The 22934-nt window shown below is 42.1% G+C and overlaps 1 protein-coding gene across 27 annotated transcripts in view; it reads left to right on the plus strand.

Moving 5' to 3' along the window:
• Window positions 1-22934, plus strand: part of LOC126953309 (uncharacterized) — a 598727-nt gene that overhangs the window by 224428 nt on the left and 351365 nt on the right. For all 27 annotated transcript variants that reach the window (XR_007725197.1, XR_007725194.1, XR_007725196.1 and 24 more), the window contains one exon: window positions 20916-21049. The gene's annotated coding sequence lies outside the window, so the exon portion shown is untranslated. The remainder of the gene's footprint in view (window positions 1-20915; window positions 21050-22934) is intronic.

A 22934-nucleotide genomic window follows, 5' to 3' on the forward strand; every position in this document is an offset into this window, starting at 1 on the left:
CCAGCAGCTGGAGGAATAAGGGTCTTGGTCCTAAGTGGTTATCTGGATGGTGAACAACCGCTGCCTCTACACGTGGCCTGCAAGACTGTATATAGCTTGCCTTCTTACTATACCACCTCTGGGATATCATTCCTACTCTTTTCCTCTTTGCTTACTTTACTGTAGCCAGGTTGTCTTTTTTTGCAAATATTGTTTGAACATGTACAAGCAAACATGCTTTAGTTTCAGGCTTCTGTACTTGCTATCTGATTGTCTAGCGTTTTCCTTCCTTTCTGTTCAAATGCCACCTTTAATAGAGGCCTCACTGAGTGATTAATTATAATACACCCTGCCTTCAAACTCTCTCTATTCCTTTATCCTGCTTTTCTTCATGAAACGCATCCCTCTGACGTTGCATAAACATTTAGTTGGGTTTTTGCCTATATTGCTGGTGGGAATGTGAACTGTGGGAGGGTAGGGACTGCACACCATTAGTGTATTATTTGATTGTGTATCTTCAGGGGTTTTGAAAGTTGTTCTTGGAGAAGATATCATGTAAAGTTGTGCTTTGCTTTAGAAAAAGTTAACATAGAAAGATAGTCTTTTATTTTTATTTTGAGACAGAGTCTCACTTTGTTGCCCAGGCTGGAGTGCAGTGGTGTGATCTCAGCTCACAGAAACCTCCACCTCCCGGGTTCACATGATTCTCATGCCTCAGCCTCTCCAGTAGCTGGGATTACAGGCATGTGCCACCATGCCTGGCTAATTTTTGTGTTTTTAGTAGAGATGGGGTTTTACCATGTTGGCCAAGCTGGTCTTGAACTCCTGGCTTCAAGAGAGCCGCCCGCATTGTCCTCCCAAAGTGCTGGGATTACAGGCATGAGCCACTGCACCCAGCCCAAAGATTTAAGATTGCTAGTGAATGGCCGGGCGCGGTGGCTTACACCTGTAATACCAGTACTTCGGGAGGCCGAGGCGGGTGGATCACGAGATCAGGAGATCGAGACCATCCTGGCTAACACGGTGAAACCCCATCCCTACTAAAACCACAAAAAATTAGCCGGGTGTGGTGGTGGGCGTCTGTAGTCCCAGCTACTCAGGAGGCTGAGGCAGGAGAATGGCGTGAACCCGGGAGGCGGAAGTTGCAGTGAGCCTAGATCACGCCACTGCACTCCAGCCTGGGCGACAGAGTGAGACTCCGTCTCAAAAAAAAAAAAAAAAAAAAGATTGCTAGTGTAATATAAACGAAGGTAGTAGTTGATATTATGTACTGCTTATTGTGGGACTGTTAGATTGGTGTCTTCACCCAGAGCATTTTGCATGTAATGAGATTTACAACAAAGACCATCTATGTATCTCTGTTTCCAGCACTGTGTCTATTGTGAAAAATAATGTAAATGAATTGAAATGAATTGGACCTTTTAAGGGTGTGCTGGTTTGCCATTACAATATACTCTTATCATTGGACAAACTTCAATTGAAATAAATAGGTATTTATCTGAAGGCAGAAATTATGCTTTATCATTAATAATTCAGAAGAGTTTTCAGTTAAGCATTAACAACATCATTGCCTTTGGCTGTGATCTGACTGCTTGAACTCATAGTAGTGTCAGATTGTTTTCCTCAATGAAGATAAAATTAAACTCTGGATAACCAGAACTCAGAAATCTCAACTCTTTAATCAGCATATGCTCCTTTGAGCATATCTCTTATAAGAAAGAGATATGTAATTGTAAAACTTATCAAGGATTTAACATTTTTGAAGTGTTCTTTCCTGGAGTTATCCTGGGATCTGTATCCATTTGGCCCAGTGTCCTATGACAGCATCATCTGTAGGACATTAAATATTCTGGTTCCAAACATGACCTTGCAGAATTTGAAAATCCCTTGTCATCAAAGAAATATTAAATTATGTTCATTACATGCAAACATGGACTAATTAATGTATATCCTAAAGATGTCAGCGAAAACTATAGAAAGGCTTCCTTTCATTGGGTGGGAGATTTAATTGGCTGATCTATACTGTCCCTGCTAATGCTGAGATTCTCTGATTCCCTCACCTCTTACCCCACTCAGAAGGCTCACAGTATAAATGGGTTTCTGGTTAACTTTTAGTGAATCAGTAGTTCGATTTATCAAAACACCTCATTCAGTCGAGGTGTCCAAGTAATATGTTTAGTGCATGTACTTTTCTCAGAAGAATCTTCATAAAATATAGTGATTGTAGACAAGAGAATGAGTCTTTTTGATTTCCTAGAGCAATAGTGGATGCTTCTCCACATTGCAAGTCAACATAGTGTGATTCTTTAGGCTCCCAGTGGTGTCGAAGTTACTTTTGTTACTTGGCATGCTTCCTTTATTGCATGTGTGTGTGTGTGTGTAAAAACCAATAACAGTGGTGTTACTTTTGGAGATTTTTATCTACATGTATTTTTTACTCTATTAATTTTGCTATGGAAGTAATGTGTTTCCATCTAACATACATCTTGTAGGCCAGTATCACTCTCAGTACTTCACATTTACCCCTAATTTTTTTTTGTTAAAGGCATGTTTCCACCTCAGACACTAATTATTAAAATCACATGATTTGCCAGATAAACACAACCAAGTAGTGTCATTTGAGCAACAAATCAATGAGCAAATATTGATGCAACACACATTCCACATGAGCATGACACCATCTGGGGTTCTGTACATGATTTGTAAAGGAAGACACAGAGTGTCTCTGCCTTTAAATGGCTCAAAGTCAAATTAGTGGGAGACTATGGAGAAAATGCAGAAAATCTTAATGAAAACTCTTAAACCAATTTTCACAGTTGCTAACATAGCAGTGTGGTCATTCACTGAGTATTTGCTGAGTGCCCTGCTACAATTGGAAGGCGTACTGAGGGCTGGGGGTGCTTGGGGATGTGACACAGTCCTGGTCCTCTGGGAGTTTACAGAATGGAGTTTACCATCTTTGACCGCACAGTTAGTAAGATGAAATGATCATCTTCAGTAATCCATAAATGTGAAAAAAGGGCCGGGCGCGGTGGCTCACGCCTGTAATCCCAGCACTTTGGGAGGCCGAGGCGGGCAGATCACAAGGTAAGGAGATAGAGACCACGGTGAAACCCCGTCTCTACTAAAAATACAAAAAATTAGCCGGGCACGGTGGCGGGCGCCTGTAGTCCCAGCTACTCAGGAGGCTGAGGCAGGAGAATGGCGTAAACCCAGGAGGCGGAGCTTGCAGTGAGCCGAGATCGCGCCACTGCACTCCAGCCTGGGCGACAGAGCGAGACTCCGTCTCAAAAAAAAAAAAAAAAAAAAAAAATGTGAATACAGTAATTATGTTGATTACTCCTAGGTAAATTGTCTGGACGGTCTAATATCTGACTATTGTAGAAAGAGTAGTTTTCATTGCTAGGTACTGGTGAATTTGCTTGTGGATCTCTAAATTGTAGTGTGTGTGTATGAGAGAGAGAGAGACAGAGAGAAAGAGAGAGTGAGAGAGCGAGCGAGAATGTCTCTAGTAAATCATGTTGGATTTGGGAGTTCTGTATATTTCCAATTCTATTTTCAGCCTATATCTTTTCTTGTAGATGGTATAATGCAGTTAGAGCATGACTGCTGACTTTGTAGTTCATAGTTCTAGTTTTAAGTTTGACTTTGCAACTTACCAGCTGCATGCAATTAGGCAAATAACATAAAGTCCTCGAGCCTGCACTTAGGCATCTATAAAGAAAACATAATAAGAAACCCTCACCTAACTATGCCACCTGTTATATGAGGGCTCAAATGAGACAATAAAAATAAAATGAGAGGCTGGGTGCGGTGGCTCACGCCTGTAATCCCAGCACTTTGGGAGGCCAAGGCTGGTGGATCACGAGGTCAGGAGATCGAGACCATCCGGGCTAACACGGTAAAACCCTGTCTCTACTAAAAACACAAAAACAAAATTAGCTGGGCATGGTGGCGGGCGCCTGTAGTCCCAACTACTAGGGAGGCTGAGGCGGGAGAATGGCGTGAACCCAGGAGGCGGAGCTTGCAGTGAGCCGAGATCGCGCCACTGCACTCCAGCCTGGCCGACAGAGCGAGACTCTGTCTCAAAAATAAAATAAAATAAAATAAAATAAAATAAAATAAAATAAAATAAAATAAGGGCCGGGAGCAATGGCTCATGCCTGTAATCCCAGCACTTTTAGAGGCCGAGGCGGGGTGGATCACTTGAAGCCAGGAGTTCGAGACCAGCCTGGGCAACACAGTGAAACCTTGTCTCTATTAAAAATACAAAAATTAGCTGGGTGTGGTGGTGGGTGCCTGTAATCCCAGGTACTCAGGAGGCTGAGGCATGAGAATTGCTTGAACCCAGGAAGCAGAGGTTGCAGTGAGCCGAGAACACACCACTGCTCTCCAGCCTGGGCAATAGAGCGAGACTCTGTCTCCAAAAAAATAAATAAATAAAATAAAAAAGTGAAATGAAAGAATTTAGAAAATTATAAATACTCTACGGAAATAGTAATGAGTGGTGCTGAAAGACTGGTTCTCATTAAATACCTCTTCTGTGAAAGAGGTGTTTCCATGAAACATGGTTTTCAGTGTTTGAAGATAATTTAGGCTGCATCCAAGGGTAAGTTATAGTTTGTGGGCTTAATAGTAGTATGATGGAAATGTAAGGGTTCTGGCTCATCCTTTGACATTTATCATTGATAAAGGGAAATCCATGTGTCAAGTGATAATTCTAGGACTCTAAATTTCACTTGCAAATCAGGCTTAGACTTAACTTTCACAATTTGAAAGAATTATGTAAAAGCTGGCCATGTGCGTGTTTTCTTTTTGTTTCACTGAGTAAAGTTTCCAGCCCATCAAGAAGATGTTGTTGGCGCTCTAATGTTCATTCATTTTTGTAGACACCACTTGAATGGAAGCTCATGTTCATGCTGCCATATGTTTTGTTCACTGCTGTAACCCCAATGCCTAGATAAAGGCCTGGTCACGAACAGATGCTCAATGGATTTTTCTTAAATTAATGACCGTGTTGAGGGACTGTTGTGCTTTAGGCACTCTGCAAGGCATTTGGAAATATTGGAAAAGTACATTAAGGGTATGTGACCTGAAGAACCCCAAAATTGAGCAGGGAGAAAAAAAATAAACAGCAAATGACAATTGTTTAACAAGTGAGGAGTTGTGGGGACCTGGATGTGGGGAAGGATTGCAGTCAGGAAGACTTCCTGGAGGTGGTGGTGACAATTATGTTCCATGTAATCTGTTCTTCTTCGAAGGGCATTGGGGGACAGTGGGAGTGCTTAGCTCTCTTCACAGGCAATAAGAGAGTTCTTTGTCTGGAGGAAATTTAGGAACAATAGACCCCGCATGATGGTTCATGCCTGTAATCCCAGCACTTTTGGCAGCCAAGGTGGGTGGATCACGAAGTCAGGAGTTCGAGACCAACCTGACCAACCCTGTCTCTATTAAAAATACAAAAATTAGCCGGGCATGATGGTGCGTGCCTGTAGTCCCAGCTACTGAGGAGGCTGAGGCAGGAGAATTGCTTGAACACCGCAGGCAGAGGTTGCAGTGAGCCTGAGATCACGCTCCAGCCTGGGTGACAGAGCGAGACTCAGTCTGAAATAAAAAAAAGAACAGTAATAAAATTGACTATTAAAGTCAGTCTGTGCTTTTATTATCCCTATGCAGGGGATAATTCTGAAGTAAGACTGTGATAAAACACTCCTGGCTGGGCGCGGTAGCTCATGCCTGCAATTCCAGCACTTTGGGAGGCTGAGGCGGGTGGATCGCCTGAGGTAAGGCGTTCGAGACCAGCCTGGCCAACATGGTGAAACCCCATCTCTACTAAAAATACAAAAATTAGCCGGGCATGGTGGTGAGCTCCTGTAATCCCAGCTACTTGGAAGGCTGAGGCAGGAGAATCGTTTGAACCTGGGATGCAGAGGTTGCAGTGAGCTGAGATTGTGCCATTGCACTCCGGCGACAAGAGCTAGACTTCGTCTCAAAAAAAAAAAAAATAAAAATAAAACACTCCTTTCCCCAATCCCTTTGAGATACTTGCAGAGGCAATCATCTCTTTGAAAGTAGAGACTTTGCAGGCACAGTGGCTCATGCCTGTAATCTCAGCACTTTGGGAGGCTGAGGTGGGTGAATCACAAGGTCAGGAGTTTGAGACCAGCCTGGCCAACATGGTGAAACCCCATCTCTACTAAAAATACAAAAAATTAGGCCGGGCGTGGTGGCAGGTGCCTGTAATCCCAGCACTTTGGGAGGCTGAGGCAGGCAGATCACTTGGGGTCAGGAGTGCATGACCAGCCTGGCCCACATGGTAAAACCCCATTTCTAAAAAATAAATAAATAAATAAATAATCAGCCAGGCGTAGTGGCGGGTGGCTGTAATCCCAGCTACTCAGGAGGCTGAGGCAGGAGAATTGCTTGATCCCAGGAGGTGGAGGCTGGAGTGAGCTGAGATGGTACTACTGCACTCCAGCCCAGGCGACAGAGTGAGACTCTTGTCTCAAAAAGAAAAAAAAAAAAAAAAAAAAAAAAGGCCCAGTGCAGTGGCTTACACCGGTAATCCCAGCATTTTGGGAGGCCGAGGTGGGTGGATCACCTGAGGTCAGGAGTTCAAGACCAGCCTGACCAACATGGAGAAACCCCGTCTCTACTGAGAATACAAAATTAGCCAGGCGTGGTGGCACATGCCTGTAATCCCAGCTACTTGGGAGGCTGAGGCAGGAGAATCGCTTGAACCCAGGAGGTCGAGGTTGCGGTGAGCCGAGATCATACCACTGCACTCCAGCCTGGGCAATAAGAGGGAAACTCCATCTCAAAAACAAACAAACAAACAAACAAAAAACAAATGGTAGAGCCTTCTGGCTTGGTAATAATTTTACAGATGTGTTAGATGTGTTGTATTAAACAAAACGAAACACTGAAACAACCTTAACTGTGAATACACATACAATCCAAGATAACCCCAAGAAAAAAGAAAATATGTTTTTTGTAACTCTCAGAAGTTTAGAAAAGCTTTTCTTTTCTCATTCTTTCAAAGCAAGATGATCTTTTTAAACATCTGCTGCATCTTAAAATTGATACTTTCTTGGGTCAGTCTCATGTACCATCACACTTCTATTATCAAAGAATGACCTTTCATTTGTTGAAAGATAATTTTTATGAAAAATTGATGTTGAATTCTACCATGTGCCTTTTCAGTGTCCTAGTCTGATCTACCAGGGGATTATTGTTATATAGTTCTTTTATTCCTAGACTTAAAACAAAAACCTTTCTTGTACCAGCCAACTGTGTCCCAAAATTTATAGCTCAGTGCTCATCATTCTCTGTTGAAATTTTATCTTCTCAGTGTTGTGCAATATTTTGGATGTTGTCCATATTATAGGCTAGTCAGGATCTGCCACCTTGCTATTTTTCAGGTATGTAGAAGGAGGTGGAAAATTAGTCTCAATACCTAAATCAAACAAAAAGTCAGTTTATGAAAGTTCTGAATTCCTTAGGATAAATTTTTGTTCTTTGAAGGCTATGACTTACCAAATGGTACCTAATGCTGTGTGGATAGCCATGCTCACCAAAGTAGCTTATTTACCCGGCAGGATTGAGACCATTGATTTTTGTAGAGTAAGTCATAACAGCTTATTAACATTCCATTATGCTGAGCATAGAACTAATAGGAGAACATCTATGAGGTCAGGGATCAGAAGTAGACTTCAGAACGTATTATTCAAAAAAAAGGATGCGATGGAGAACATTTACAGAGGCCTGTGGGTAAAGCAAAGTCTTCAAGGGAAGATAACAAAGGATGAAACAATGGTGTTGTGTAACTTTCTAGTGAGTGAGATTTTGTGAATGTAATCTATAGCCAACTTAATTTACTCATCAAAATTTAGCTGACTCCAACATGCAGACACCTTTTGAGCTTCCTCTAATTTTCTTTTACTAGGGTTTTACATATTTAGCTCAACTAATTGAATCAGAAGATGCAGGAACATTGTTGGAATGTTTGAATCTCATTTAATGCTTCATATTGGGTTGAGGCACTCTGAAGGCAGAAAGGCCAGTTGGGACACAACTGCTCGGGAGGGGCAGGAGGCTGTGGCCATTCCTATAAGACAGTTCAGGGCCATTCGAAGCCAGGGAGATCTGACAGGGATCTGAGAATTACACAGTAAGTGTGAAATGGAACAATTTTTCTACTGTTTTAGCTATTATCCAGAGCCCATGTTAGACCCTTAACTGGCCTTGGAGTGAACTTGCCATTTGAATAATTTGGGAGCTTTAGGCAGTAAAAACTGGAAGAATATACCTGGAAAAGCAGGTTTGAATGCGAGGATTTAGTTATATTAAGATTAAATTGGGGCCGGTTGCAGTGGCTCACACCTGTAATCTCAGCACTTTGGGAGGCGGAGGTGGGTGGATCCCTTGAGGTCAGGATTTTGAGACCAACTTGACCAACATGGCAAAACTCTGTCTCCACTAAAAATACAAAAATTAGCCAAGCATGTTGGTGTACGCCTGTAAGCCCAGCTACTTGGGAGGCTGAGGCAGGAGAATCACTCGAACCCCGGAGGCGGAGGTTGCAGTGAGCCAAGATGGGGCCATTGCACTCCAGCCTAGGCAACAAGAGTGAGGTTTACACTGTGGTAGGCATTGAGAGGTGTAAAGTAAATAAAATAGAACCCTCACTTTCAAGTGACAGCTCTAGAGAGCCTATATCCAGAAGGCTCTAGAACCTGCAAACTTCAAAAGAACCCTGGCAATGCGTGAAATAAGTTTACAGTAAATATTACTTAATTGCTCATTTAGTCATCAAATAGCCATTGTTTGGGTGGAAATTGGGGAAGAAAATGTGTTGCTTAAGAACATGATAAGGAAGGAGTGGTCAGACAAGTAGAAGGATTACTGGGAAGAATTGTGTCCAGAAAACAGAGGGAAGAGATAATTTCCAAAAGGAAAGGGTGGGTCAGCTGTATCACATGCCACAGAGAAGCCAAGTGAAGATAAGCTTACAAAAGTGAGTAGCAGTGATACGGAGGTAATTGGTGACCTTTAGGAGAACTGATTAGTGGGAGTGGTATGGAGGAAAGCCTGTTTGCAGGAAGTTAAGGAGTAAAGCTGACTCTTTTAAGACTCTTTAGAAAGAGAAGAGGCATGTATGAGATAAAGGAGGGCAAAATATGGGACAAATTCCCTCAGTTTGTAATTGTGTGATTTTGCAAAACTTACTTACTCCATGCCTCAATTTCCTTGTCTGTAAACCGATGGATGATACTAGTAGCTCTTATTTGAGAGAAGCAAATAAATTAACACCGTTCTATGCAGTAGATTCTTATTAGATTGATATCTTAAAAGAAGTACAGTAAAAATGCAATTGTAATGTAAAGAGCAATTCCAGTTTTTTTGCTTGCAAGTATTTCTCTTTTTTATTTTTAATTGTTATTAAAAAACAATGTGAAACTTACTATCTTTACTATTTCTAAGTACACTATTCAGCAGTGTTAAGTATATTCACATCGTCATGCAACCAATCTCCAGAACCTTTCATCTTGCAAAACTGAAATTCTATACCCACTAACCAACAACTCACCATTTCCCGCTCCCCTCAGCTCCTGGCAACCACCATGCTCCTTTCTGTCTCTGAGTTTCAGTACTCCGTATACTTCCTGTTTGTTTTTGTGTAACTGGCTTATTTCACTTAGCATGATGTCTTCCAGGTTCACCCATGTTGTAGCCTGCATCAGACTTCTTTTCTTTTTAAAGGCGGAATAATATTCCATTGTATGTATATGTCACATTTTGTTTTTCCATTCATCCAACGATTGACATTTAGGCAGCTTCCACCTTTTGGCTATTGTGACTAATGCTCTGTGAAGAAGGGTGTATAAATAACTATTTCTCTTTTTTAAACTAGTGATGTTTACTCGTCTGCATGTGTGTGAGTCATGGCTGGTTTAAGGCCAGCACAAGAATGGATCTTGCAGGGGAGATGGAAGCTCTCAGGAGAGATCTACAAGACCACAGGTTGGAGACAGAGCTCAGAGACAGAAAAGCATTTTTTCCTTTAGAACATAGAAGTACCATTCACAAGAGTACTGTGCTCCTGGCAGTATTTTCCAACAGAGAAGGGAAAGTCCTGTCTTCAGTTCATTTTTAAATTTAAGTTGCTAGAGGACCTCAGGTGTGTCTCTCAGTGTGTTGGGATATCAAAACATTTTGCTTTACTGTGCAATTTATTTTTCCTTGTGTTGTGTAGAGCGATGATAATGAGGGGCAGGAAGCCTCTAGATAGCTGAAGAGCCCACTACAGAAGTCCTGCTGTGAGTTAACTGCAAAGGTTAGATGAATCTAGGAACTGAGAGTGGGCCCCATCCCCTGCTGTGGCTGGTTAATTCCTGGTGTTTCGGGCAGTTGTCCTATTTAATTCTTACTCCTTTTCCCAGTAGGAAATGACATCAGGCCGGGCGTCATGGCTCACACCTGTAATCCCGGCACTTTGGGAGGCCAAGGCGGGAGGATCACCTGAGGTCAGGCATTCAAGACCAGCCTGGCCAGCATTTGAAACCCCATCTCTACTAAAAATAGAAAAGTTAGCCAGGTGTAGTGGCAGGTGCCTGTAATCCCACCTACTTGGGAAGCTGAGGAAGGAGAATCGCTTGAACCCAGGAGGTGGAGGTTGCAGTCAGCTGAGATCGTGCCATTGCACTCCAGCCTGGGTGACAGAGCGAGACTGTTTCAAAAAAAAAAAAAAAAAAAAACCATTAAAGAAATGACATCAGGGCCGGGCATGGTGGCTCAAGCCTGTAATCCCAGCACTTTGGGAGGCCGAGGCGGGTGGATCACAAGGTCAGGAGATCGAGACCATCCTGGCTAACATGGTGAAACCCCGTCTCTACTAAAAATACAAAAAACTAGCCGGGCGTGGTGGCGGGCGCCTGTAGTCCCAGGTACTCGGAGGCTGAGGCAGGAGAATTGGCGTGAACCTGGGAGGCGGAGCTTGCAGTGAGCCGATCACGCCACTGCACTCCAGCCTGGGTGACACAGCGCGAGACTCCGTCACAAAAAAAAAAAAAAAAAAAAAAAAGAAATGACATCAGAAGAGCAAAAATTAATGCTGTGTCTTGTGGTTGTCTTTATTCAATTTTGAAAAATGTAGCTGTTCCTAAACCTACTGGGGAAAGAACTACATTTATTGCTGGGCACAATGGCTTATGGCTGTAATCTTAGCACTTTGAGAGGCTGAGGCAGGCAGATAACTTGAGGTCAGGAGTTTGAGACCAGCCTGGCCAACATGGTGAAACCCCGTCACTACTAAAAATACAAAAATTAGCTGGGCGTGGTGGTACAAGCCTGTAACCCCAGCTACATGACAGGCTGAGAGGTAGAAGAATCACTTGAACCTGGGAGGCGGAGGTTGTAGTGGCCAAGATTGTACCACTGCCCTCCAACCTCAGCAAAAGAGTGAGACCCTGTCAAGAAAGAAACTATATTTATTCTGCCAGTCTCTAGAGAGAGAAGTTCTTTTTTTTTTGAGACGGAGTCTCTCTCTGTTACGCAGGCTAGAGTGCAGTGGTGTGATATCCGCTCAGTGCAAGCTCTGCCTTCTGGGTTCATGCCATTCTCCTGCCTCAGCCTCCGGAGTAGCTGGGACTACAGGCACCCGCCACCATGCTCAGCTAATTTTTTTGTATTTTTAGTAGAGACAGAGTTTCACCGTGTTAGCCAGGATGGTCTCCATCTCCTGACCTCGTGATCCGCCCACCTCAGCCTCCCAAAGTGCTGGGATTACAGGCGTGAGCCACAGCGCCTGACCAGAGAGAAGTCCTTTGCCTGATAAAAGGGAGAACTGGGCTGGGTGCGGTGGCCCACGCCTGTAATCCCAGCACTTTGGGAGGCTGAGGTGGGTGGATCACAAGGTCAGGAGATTGAGACCATCCTGGCCAACATGGTGAAACCCTGTCGTCTACCCAAAATACAAAAATTAGCTGGGCGTAGTGGTGCGTGCCTGTAATCCCAGCCATTCGAGAGGCTGAGGCAGTAGAATCGCCAGGGAAGTGGAGGTTGCAGTGAGCTGAAATCGCACCACTGCACTCCAGCCTGATGACAGAGTGAGACTCTGTCTCCAAAAAAAAAAAAAGGTAGAACCGTATTACCCAGTAGAGTTGATGTTCCAGAAGTTTCTTCAGACCAGAGCAGAGTTCATAACTTACCTACGAGGGAGCATGGTAATGTCACAATTTACTCTTCAACTCTCTCAAGGTTTATTTTTATGTTTCTTAAGACAGTCTCTCTGTTGCCCAGGCTGGAGTGCTGTGGCACAATCATAGCTCACTGTAGCCCCAAATTCCTGGGTCTAGGGGGTCCTCCCGCCCCAGCTTCCTCAGTAGCTGGGACCACGGTTGCATGCCACTAAGCCCAGCTAATTTATTTTTATTTTCAGTAGAGATGAGGTCTCATTATGTACCCCAGGCTGGTCTTGAACCCCTGGCCTCAAGTGATCCTCCTGCTTCAGCCGCTTTCCAAAGTGCTGGGATTATAGGCATGAGCCATAGTGTCCATCTTCTCTTTAGGTTTTATGAACAAATTAGCTTTGATTTCTCCTAGGTGACTCGATATTGAATAAGCTAATGCAGAACTGTGTGCACAGTAGACTGGGACTGCCATTTCTAGACGAAAACAAAGGAGGGGGAAAGGAGAATTTTTTTTTTTATTTTTGGGACGGAGCTTTGCTCTGTCTCCCAGGCTGGAGTGCAGTGGTGCCATCTCAGCTCACTGCAAGCTCCGCCTCCCGGGTTCACGCCATTCTCCCGCCTCAGCCTCCCCAGCAGCTTGGACTATAGGTCCCCGCCACCACTCCTGGCTAATTTTTTTGTATTTTTTGTAGAGACAGGGTTTCACTGTGCTAGCCAGGATTGCTTCGATCTCCTGACCTCATGATCCGCCCTCCTCGGCCTCCAAAAGTGCTGGGATTACAGGCGTGAGCCACTGCGCCCCGCAGGAGAATAGATTTTTACAGCCACCTTTTTCTATAGCCTACTTAGTGATCATAATGGATTCCACCCTCTGGAACTAGATGCTAGTCTATGGCCCTCTCCCTCATTCAAATGTTTTGGGAACACCTCCCATGTTCTGCTGCTTCCACCCAAGATTCTCAGGGTCACCTCCCACTCTTTCAGATCTCCTTCCCTGGTTGTCTTCGGCCGTATGCCTCATCCCAACTCCTTTGAACATTTTTTTTACCCAGTTCCTGGTTCCTTTAGATGCAGGAACAGTAACAGCCTGCTGAGTTATGTGAAGGATGTTGGGTATCACTGCCACCAGCCTTTCTAAAGCTCCCGCTCTTCACATTCTCTGTCCCAGAAGGGACTCTCAATGCTGAAGGTAAATCGCTTCGTGTGAGAATGGGGGCCTCTTGTTTGGGAGAGTCTGCTTGGCCTTTGAACACAGAAGCATAAACTTCAAAACATTACTTAGGCTTCTCAGTTAAAATGGGGCAGGATTCTGCTAATGTATTGTCTTGCCTTTTACCATTTTATTTATTTATTTATTTATTTATTTAATTCTATTTTGTTTTTTTGAGATGGAGTCTTGCTCTACTGCTTAAGCTGGAGTGCAGTGGTATGATCTGGGCTCACTGCAGCCTCCACCTCCCGGGTTCAAGTGATTCTTCTGCCTCAGCCTCCCAAGTAGCTGGGACTACAGGCATGCGCCACCATGCCTGGCTAATTTTTGTATTTTTAGTAGAGACAGGGTTTCACCATGTTGGCCAGGCTGGTCTCGAACTCTTGATCTCATGATCTGCCTCCCTCGGCCTCCTAAAGTGTTGGGATCACAGGCCTGAGCCACCGCGCCTGACCTATTTTATTTTATTTTCGAGACAGAGTCTCGCTCACTTACCTAGGCTGGAGCTCAGTAGCATGATCTCGGCTCACTGCAACCTCTGCCTCCCGGGTTCCAGTGATTCTTGTGCCTCAGCCTCCCCAGCAGCCGGGATTACAGGTGCCCACTACCATGTCTGGCTAATTTTTGTATTTTTAGTAAAACAGGGTTTCACTATGTTAGCCAGGCTGGTCTTGAACTCCTGACCTCAGGTGATCTGCCCACCTTGGCCTTCCAAAGTGCTGGGATTATAGGCGTGAGCCACTGCACCCTGCTGCCATTTTATATTAAAATGTTAAATGCTCTTTGGACACGTAGCAAGATGGAGGCCAGGTCTGAACTTACGCTCAACCTATTCTTCCAGTTCTGACTGAATGTCATCACACTCAAAAGGCAAGTATTTTTTTGTCTTGGTAGGTTTTTAAATGTTGGTTTAAAAACCTAAATAGAACTGACTTTTTCAGAATAATAACTTGTGAGAAACAACTGGTCCTGGTGGATAAAGCCTAGACTCAGAATCAATAGACCAGGATTGTTTTTCCCCTTGTTCAAATATCTGTGCGGTCTCTGAAGTAAACAGAGCAACACTTTCCCTAAATGTAAATATTTTCGGCAGATGGGGATTTTTAAAAGCTTATGGCTCGCCTGGGCAAAGAATTTTTATTTCTTCTTTCTGAAATTTTATGAAAGAATGGGAGAAAAGAATAGGAAAAAAACCCAAAACATATCCAGAGCAATTAGAAAGAAGAAGATCCCAGTGATTATAGGCAGGGGAAGGGGGCATTGGGGGCTGACAGGTACCCAGGGCATGGAGGGAGAGAAGATAGAATTCCAGATAAGACCAGGAAGCAAGACTTTGCTTCTTCAGCCAGTGTGTGTTGGTTTTACTTGACTGGCAGTGCAGATTATGAAAAAACAAACCTTGAGATACTGGAAACCAGATCCCAACCTTTTCTTGTTTTTTTCTTTCTTCTGTTTTGTTTTTTTGTCTTTTGAGACGGAGTTTCTCTCTTGTTGCCCAGGCTGGAGTGCAGTGGCGCAATCTCGGCTCACCGTAACCCCTGCCTCCTGGGTTCAAGCGATTCTCCTGCCTCGGCCTCCCTAGTAGCTGAGATTACAGGGATGTGCCACCACGCCTGGCTGATTTTGTATTTTTAGTAGAGATGGGGTTTCTCCATGTTGTTCAGGCTGGTCTCGAACTCTTGACCTCCGGTGATCCGCCTGCCTTGGCTTCCCAAAGTGCTGGTATTACAGGCATGAGCCACCGTGCCTGGCAATCCCAACATTTTCTACTTCAAAATGGACTCAAGTTCTGTCTGGTCTGGCAGATTTTCCCTGGACTTTTATCTCTTGTTTCCTCCATCTTCCCACTGCATTTGGTGGCCCAGTTCACACTGATTACAAACTTTTCTCCCTAAATAGAACTTTTCCTCTGCTTGCCTCTCCTACCACAGTTTATCTGTTCAATTGATTTTGTCCTTTGAGCCTTGGCCAATAGATTTCCTGTATGAAGTAAATTTATGCTAAAGGTTTAATAGCTACGTATTTTATCAAGGGGCTTTGATACCTAAGAGACCAAGCTATGGTGGGGATTTGAGTCTTTAGACAAGCAGACTTACTGAAATACATTCAGTAGTAAGAATTGTTTTTTTTTGTTTGTTTTTTTCGTTTTTGAGACAGAGTCTTCGCTCTGTTGCTCAGGCTGGAGTGCAATGGCAGGATCTTGGCTCACTGCAAGCTCCGCCTCCTGGGTTCACCCCATTCTTCTGCCTCAGCCTCCTGAGTAGCTGGCACTACAGGCCCCCACCACCACGCCCAGCAAGTTTTTTTGTATTTTTTAGTAGAGATGGGGTTTCACCGTATTAGCCAGGATGGCCTTGATTTCCGGACCTCGTGATCCACCTGCCTTGCCTCCCAAAGTTCTGGGATTACAGGCGTGACTCACCGTACCTGGCCTCAGAATTGTTTTAAAAATGCAGAGTTTTCTATGACTCAACTTTAGAGGTTTTCATTAAATATTAGAGCGGGAAAGGGCCAATACTGGTCACATTCTAACGAAGTTTTTTTATGAATTGATACATATCTAATTTGTTGATACCTCTTAAAGTGAGAGAAGGTAAAGAAAGCTCCTGAGATTGTGCTTGTCTTGATCCAGAAAGTCTTGGCACACTGACTTGCTAAGATGAATGAGTTTGGCATTTGGCTATAATCTGAGAATGTTCCGAATTTAGTAGATTGGGGGTTGTTTGTGTTCCCAGGTTAATTGCTTATTTAGCTGGCATTCATTTGGGTCCGCTAGTCCATTTGTTAATTCTGAAAGTTGTTGGACATTTGTTTAATGAAAACAAATATATTTGGAGAAATCCAGCTTCCCACGTAGCCACATTAGTAGGAATTAAGTAGGTACAAAGTAATAGTTTAAGAAATGATAGTCTTTTGTATGGCAATATAAAAGCAAAATGTCTTTTAGAAGGAACAATTCAAATTAATTGATTAATTTGTAAAGTCTGTTACTCTCTTTTGGCCAAATACTTGTGTATCTCTGAGAATATAAATGAGGTAAAGAGGTAATTAAGACATTTATTTAATATTTGTGTGACAACTGTGGAAGATATGTAATTGTTATTTTCCTATTGATCATAAAATAAGAGAGATTTGAAAACATTTTGATTAGAATCACTTAGACTTTTCTGTCCCTCTATGAAGTGTACCAGATTGAGGCATTTTCCTAGTAAATACATGAAGTCTTATTTAATTAATTATTATGCTTGAAGACAATACTAAAACTGTTTCTCATGGTGTTTCTGGCCTTCAGTAATTTAAGGTTTTTATTTTGATTATGTGGTTTTTGTTTTCAGAGACTGTATTTAGCATCTAGAAGCATATCAAGCTCATCACAAAAATGTATACAAAACAGCAGCTTAATTTAACTTGAGATTCAATATTGGCCCCTTTACCTAAAGCACCTGATTTTTGAGTACCAGTTGTGACCATCTATTGACACATGCCAGGAGTATATGCTAGTTTTTGTAATGAGAGGATAAATAAAAGGGCTCTTAGAATTATTAGACAATATTTGCTTTTTGACTTTTTCCAGAGAAAAATGAAGACAAGACTTTGTTCTATTTCATCAAGTCCTTGACGCCTCCTCCCAGCTGGTCAGGTTCTTTTTATGTGGCATTTAAACCTTGAGTTGTTGTGAGTCAACAAATGGACAACAGCAAATGTTCAGCCATCTTATTGGTGTTAAGCCTAGCAAATAGGCAAAGTATATGAATACACCAAATGCATAAACAAGTTTTCCTGAGCCAAGGATTCCAAATAAGCCCAGCAGCTGCCAGTTATGTCCTTAAGAATAGAAGTGCCCCTCCTCATCCTCTAATCTGTTATTGCCCCAGGTTGGGAAATGTCAGCTGTAAGATTTATAGATTTAGGGCTCTGGTATAACAAGTTGCCTCTTAGAACTTTTCAGCTCTGAGAGCTTCTTCTTAGCCAGCTAAACAGAGATATAGAAACATATTTTTGGTTTCCATATATAGTTTTTGAGTCATTTACAACATCAATGGTGGGCTTAAATATATATATATACACACACACACACACATTATAACATAAATTACACATACATACACATTATAACATAAATTACACATACACACACACACATCTCTATCTGTATCTCCCTAAGACATTGATACAAATACTCATCAGTAAACCATGATAATTTTCAGAAGAGGCTGCCTTTGACTGGTAAACTCATATTGGTACCTGGAACACAAAACTCCTAGAGGTACACTAGTTTTATAGTCTGAGCTTATTAAGCAATACCCTTAGGGTAATGAAAATCAGTTCCTCCTCTGCTCCCTAATAACATCAGTCCTTTTTGTATCTGTACGATTTTTCTCTTATTGTTCTCCTCCAAATTTCCCCCTTAAAATTGTGGCATTGGAAATAATGGTTTTATGTTTTGGGGGACTGTTACTTTGTAATTGAAATTGAATATCTATGGGTCACTATTCAGTGCTGAACTTGATATGAGAAACATTTCCTGGTAAATCAATAAAACCAGCTTTATGTTTCCCTACAGATAATCAAGTGGCAGGTAGAAGGGACATCTGACCTAGTTGCTCCTCTAACTGCTTTTGATCAAAAGAAATTGGTAAACCACTCAGTCTATAAATCTTTTTTTCTGTGATTCTGTAGTGTCAGGACAGCATTTCCATGGGTACTTTACTTATACGGAGAAACAAAACCTAAATCTCGAACCGCCATTTATAAAACCCACAAACTCCTGGGCTGTCATTTGGGTTGCAGACTTGAAGCTCCCTTTCTGGTTGTGTTCTCTGGAGTGGGTGAATGCCTGTCTGATGGGGATGCATTTTAAAGGCAAGACAGATTTAAGGGTATAATTTAGTGACATTTTGCTGACTGCATTTCTCTCTATATGCATGTCTCTTCATATATTTCACTATCTTACCAATACTCAGTTACCTCAGCCTACTTGAGGCAGGCTCCACAATTTTGGGACTGTTTCTTATATACATAATGACTCAATAAAGGTGTCTCATTACAACATTAGTCATTCTGTTAACTTGTGCTATTTTTTGACTGTGTATATAAATCGGTGTATATTTAACAAGTGAGCTGACCAAATGCCATTAAATGAGTTGTCCTTATTTTGGTTTTTTTCCTGCTCCAATTTTAAGTTTTCAAAGAAATCCAGCATGTAACTACCACTTTTAAGTCTCCACTTTTTAATTTTGAATACCAAATATGGCAGAGTTATTCAGGTGGCCAAGTAGACTTTTTCTGACCTTCAATGTGGTTTACTGGTATTACACTTAAAAAAAAAAAAAAAAAAAAGACAAAAAGTGGATGTCAGTATTTGCTGTTTTAGGATAGCATAAGACTTTTAGATTTCCCAAAGATCATTTTAAAAGTCTGATATGAAGCTGTCTGACATCTACATTTTTAGCATCGTCCCCGTATTCGTATTTAAGGCGTCATCCCCGTATTCGTATTTAAGGCGCCATCCCCATATTCGTATTTAAGTGACCCTGGAACACAATGCAGAGAGATAGGTCACTGTGGTTTAATCTTTGGACACTTCATATCTGACAGACACCAGCCTCTGTGGTTTATTTTATATTGTTCCTTAAAACTAGAAATAAAATTCTCTTAAACCTGATGATAGGGGAATGTTTACTAAGATAGTTTTCCTTCCATTTGCACAGTTTTAAAGCTGGAGCTAAAACATAACACATGGGATTAAAAAAAAAAATCTGTCATCCAAAAAGTAATTCATGGCACTGTTAAGGTTGAAGTAACCTCAGGGCCTCATGTTCTGTGGTGGAATGTGCATCAAGGTGTATTCCTTTTATTAGGAACATATTATATCCATGTACTTTAATATGAATGGCAGATATCAATTAGCAGAGGCTTATTGGGGAAAAAGAATAATTTTTGTGTGTGCCTGTACATTTAGGCGAAGGCATTATGAGTTGTAGGTTTCCACAGCACAACCCAAAATTCAAAGGAGATGCCTTTTAAAAAATATAGTGGTGATGGAGTCTGGGTAAGAACATCCTGTGTTGAAAGTTGAGCAGACCACAGTCATTTATATGCAGTCAAAGAGCTTTTGGTACTGCAATGTAGGGCATATAATCTTATTACAAAGCCCTTTAAAATCAATTAAAAAAAAATGAAAACATCCTTAAAAATGTGGTAGCATTGAGTTCATTTTCTTTTTTTTTAAATCTATTTTCAATTACATTATTCCATTTACATGTACCACAATGGCTTTTATTTAAAAGATACTTCTCTTCTATGTATATATTCACAGCTGTCAGAAATATGTGTCATTCTTTGTCTTACAAATCCCTGTTCTCAGCCATTTCAGAGCCTAATCCTTGAGTCGGCCATTTTGCTGAAAGGCAGTTAAAGAAACAGACTGTCAGCCAGGTCTGGTTCTTGCTGAAGAAGCGTCATTTCTGTACCCAATGTGAGCTTTAGTTCCAGATTTTTGAATGATGTAAAAATTAAGGTCAGGGAATCAAATATAAAAAATACATCTTGCAGGCAGAGACCTCATTAGCATCCACTCATCAGTCTCCCAAATCTAGGAGCTGGGAGACCATCGTACTGTTATCCTGCTGATATTGAGTTGATAGCAAGTTTAATGGAACAGGCTGGCAGTTGTGAAGGGCAGCTGATAATGATGGTGCAAGCTCAACGAAAAAGTTGAGTAAAATCTGCAGGAGGTGTTTTCTATCATTTGGCCTTGTTCTGTTGGCTGTTGGCATTTGCTTGGCAAGAGGGAGGTGTTCTTATCTCCCCAGCTAGAGAGATTTTAAATATGCTTAAAAATACCGAGTGTGGGCTTCTGTTACTGCCTCTTCTTAATAAGACCAGTGGAAGCAGGGCAATTGTGTATTGAATAGGAAAATCCACTCAAACTGATAACATTCAGGTAAACCTGAAAACAGTTTGCATTTTCTGGTAATTAAATTAAAAGAAGGCGGTTGACTATCAGAAGCCCTTTTTCCTCATGTAGTAAATGAGCACATAATCTTACAAAATGAGGTAACCTCAAATATGTTTTTCTTCCGGATTAATGATATGTTTTGATTTTTAAACTTCTATGTAAAGTTTGATGAGTGCTTTTATATAATTAGGTAGCATCTTAAAACATATGATTGGCCATGTTTCTGCCTTGCAGAGTTTATGAGAGGAAAGTTGGCCAAACAACAGGGCTAATTTTACTAATTAAAGTCGTGCTGCCCAAGTGGGTTAACATGATATAGATGTTTGGTTTTAATAGAGCTTGGAAAGGGTACTGAGTCCTAAAATGTTCTGTTTGTAAAGCTTTGGTCTATAAAATTTGCCTTTAACACGGCTGATGACCCTTAATTAGAATGATAAACTGTACTTGCTGGTGTGATGTCTTTTTGAGAAGAAGCAATACCGGTGTGCCTAAGTGTCGTTGTTTTTAGTGTATTAAGATACCTTTTTTCTGGGCATGGCATTTCTGAGTACCTGTCTTCTCTGCTCTGTTTCAGGTGTGAATCATGGCAATACAGTGAAAGACGGTGATTTATTGCTTTTGAGGGCATGCATGGATATGATTAACGGATGGAAGTGCAGGACTCCAAGATTTACTTCTTTCCCTTTCCAGCAGAGTTACCTGAGAGGAGTGAGTAATGGGATAATTTGTAATACCACAGGCCCCTTTTCAGGAGACCAGTAATCAAAACAGGAAGATGAAATTGACAAGATTTCAACTGGAAGAATACAACTTTTGATACTTTCTGGGTATACCTCTTAATTGCAAGCAGGAGAGTCTTCAGAGTTGTCCTGTTTTTGTTTTTTTTTCCCATGGAGATTTCCTTCCTCCCTCCCTCCCTCCCTCCCTCTCTTTCGTTTTTTTGTTTGAGACGGAGTTTCGCTGTTGTTACCCGGGCTGGAGTGCAGTGGCACGATCTCGGCTCACGGCAACCTCTGCCACCCCATCCCCCGGGTTCAACCGATTCTCCTGCCTCAGCTTCCCAAGTAGCTGGATTATAGGCGCCCGCCACCATGCCTGGCTAATATTTGTATTTTTAGTAGAGATGGGGTTTTACTATGTTGGCCAGGCTGGTCTCGAACTCCTGACTTCAGGTGATCCACCCACCTCAGCCTCCCAAAGTGCTGGCATTACAGGAGTGAGACACCATGGCTGGCAAATGTGAGCCACCACACCCAGTGGAGATTGTCATTAAAAATGTTAGTATGTCAGTCCTGGTTACATCATGCAGACACCCTGCTAAATTTTATACATCTTTCCTCCATGCTTTCTGCTGTTGATATTCTTATATTGAGACATCAGATAAACTTAGTGGCCTATTTGTAGAACTCAGTTTCTTTTTACAAAGTTAAAGAATTATCAAGAATTGGGAGTGGCTGGGGGCAGTGGCTCAATGCCTAGAATCCCAGCACTTTGGATGGCCGAGGCGGGTGGATCAAGAGGTCAAGAGATCGAGACCATCCTGACCAACATGGTGAAACTCTGTCTTTACTAAAAATACAAAAGTTAGCTGGGCGTGGTGGCGTGCACATGTAGTCCCAGTTACTTGGAAGGCTGAAGCAAGAGAATCACTTGAACCCAGGAGGCAGAGGTTGCAGTGAGCTGAGATTGCACCACCGCACTCCAGTCTGGGTGACACAGCAAGACTCTGCCTCAAAAAAAAAAAAAAAAAAAAAAAAAGAATTAGGAGTGTTGGCTGGGTGCAGTGGTGTCTCACACTTGTAATCCTAGCACTCTGGGATGCTGAGGCAGGTGGATCACTTGAGCCCAGGAGTTTGAGACCAGCCTGTGCAGCCTAATGAGACCTCGCCTCTGCAAATAATAAAAAAATTAGTTGGATGTGGTGATGCGTGCCTGTGGTTCCAGGTTCTCTGTAGGGTGAGGTGGGAGGATCACTTTAGCTTGGGAGGTCGAGGCTGCAGTGAGCCAAGATTGCACTCCAGTCTGGGTGACAAAGTGAGACACTGTCTCAAAAAAAAAAAAAAAAAAAAAAGTGTGATGATAAATACAGCAACATTTTTAGGGTGGGGTGGAATGTACACAAAACGACTAGCCTGTGTTCATACTTAAAAAAAGTAACAAAGAACAAGAACTTCATACTTGAAAAAATAAAAAAAGGACAAGAATCTGAATGCTGTATCTGGCATTTAGTGTATCATCATCACTTCGGAATTGCATGCTGTGCAGAGCTTTCCTGTTGCGCCGAATGTGACGGGATCTTCCGACTTGTTATTGTTGGTGACGTTAGATTCATGAAAACTGAGTAGCACCCATGATACTTTTATGTTACAAATATTAATTTCAGCTTTGACTTTGGTGGTGGCAGTAGACTTCTCATATTAGAGATTACGATAAAATGTAAATAGTTCCAAGCTCTTCCTCCTCTCCCATCTGTGCCAGGTGACTAAAACATTCCCATAAATAACTGGTACCCTTTTAATGGGACCTTTGGGTTCATGAGAGGTAAATATTGATGACCTTGACATTTTTTCATATGTGCACAGTTCAGGAGACA

The sequence above is a fragment of the Macaca thibetana genome, chromosome 4, assembly GCF_024542745.1.
Source record: "Macaca thibetana thibetana isolate TM-01 chromosome 4, ASM2454274v1, whole genome shotgun sequence".
NCBI lineage: Eukaryota > Metazoa > Chordata > Mammalia > Primates > Cercopithecidae > Macaca > Macaca thibetana.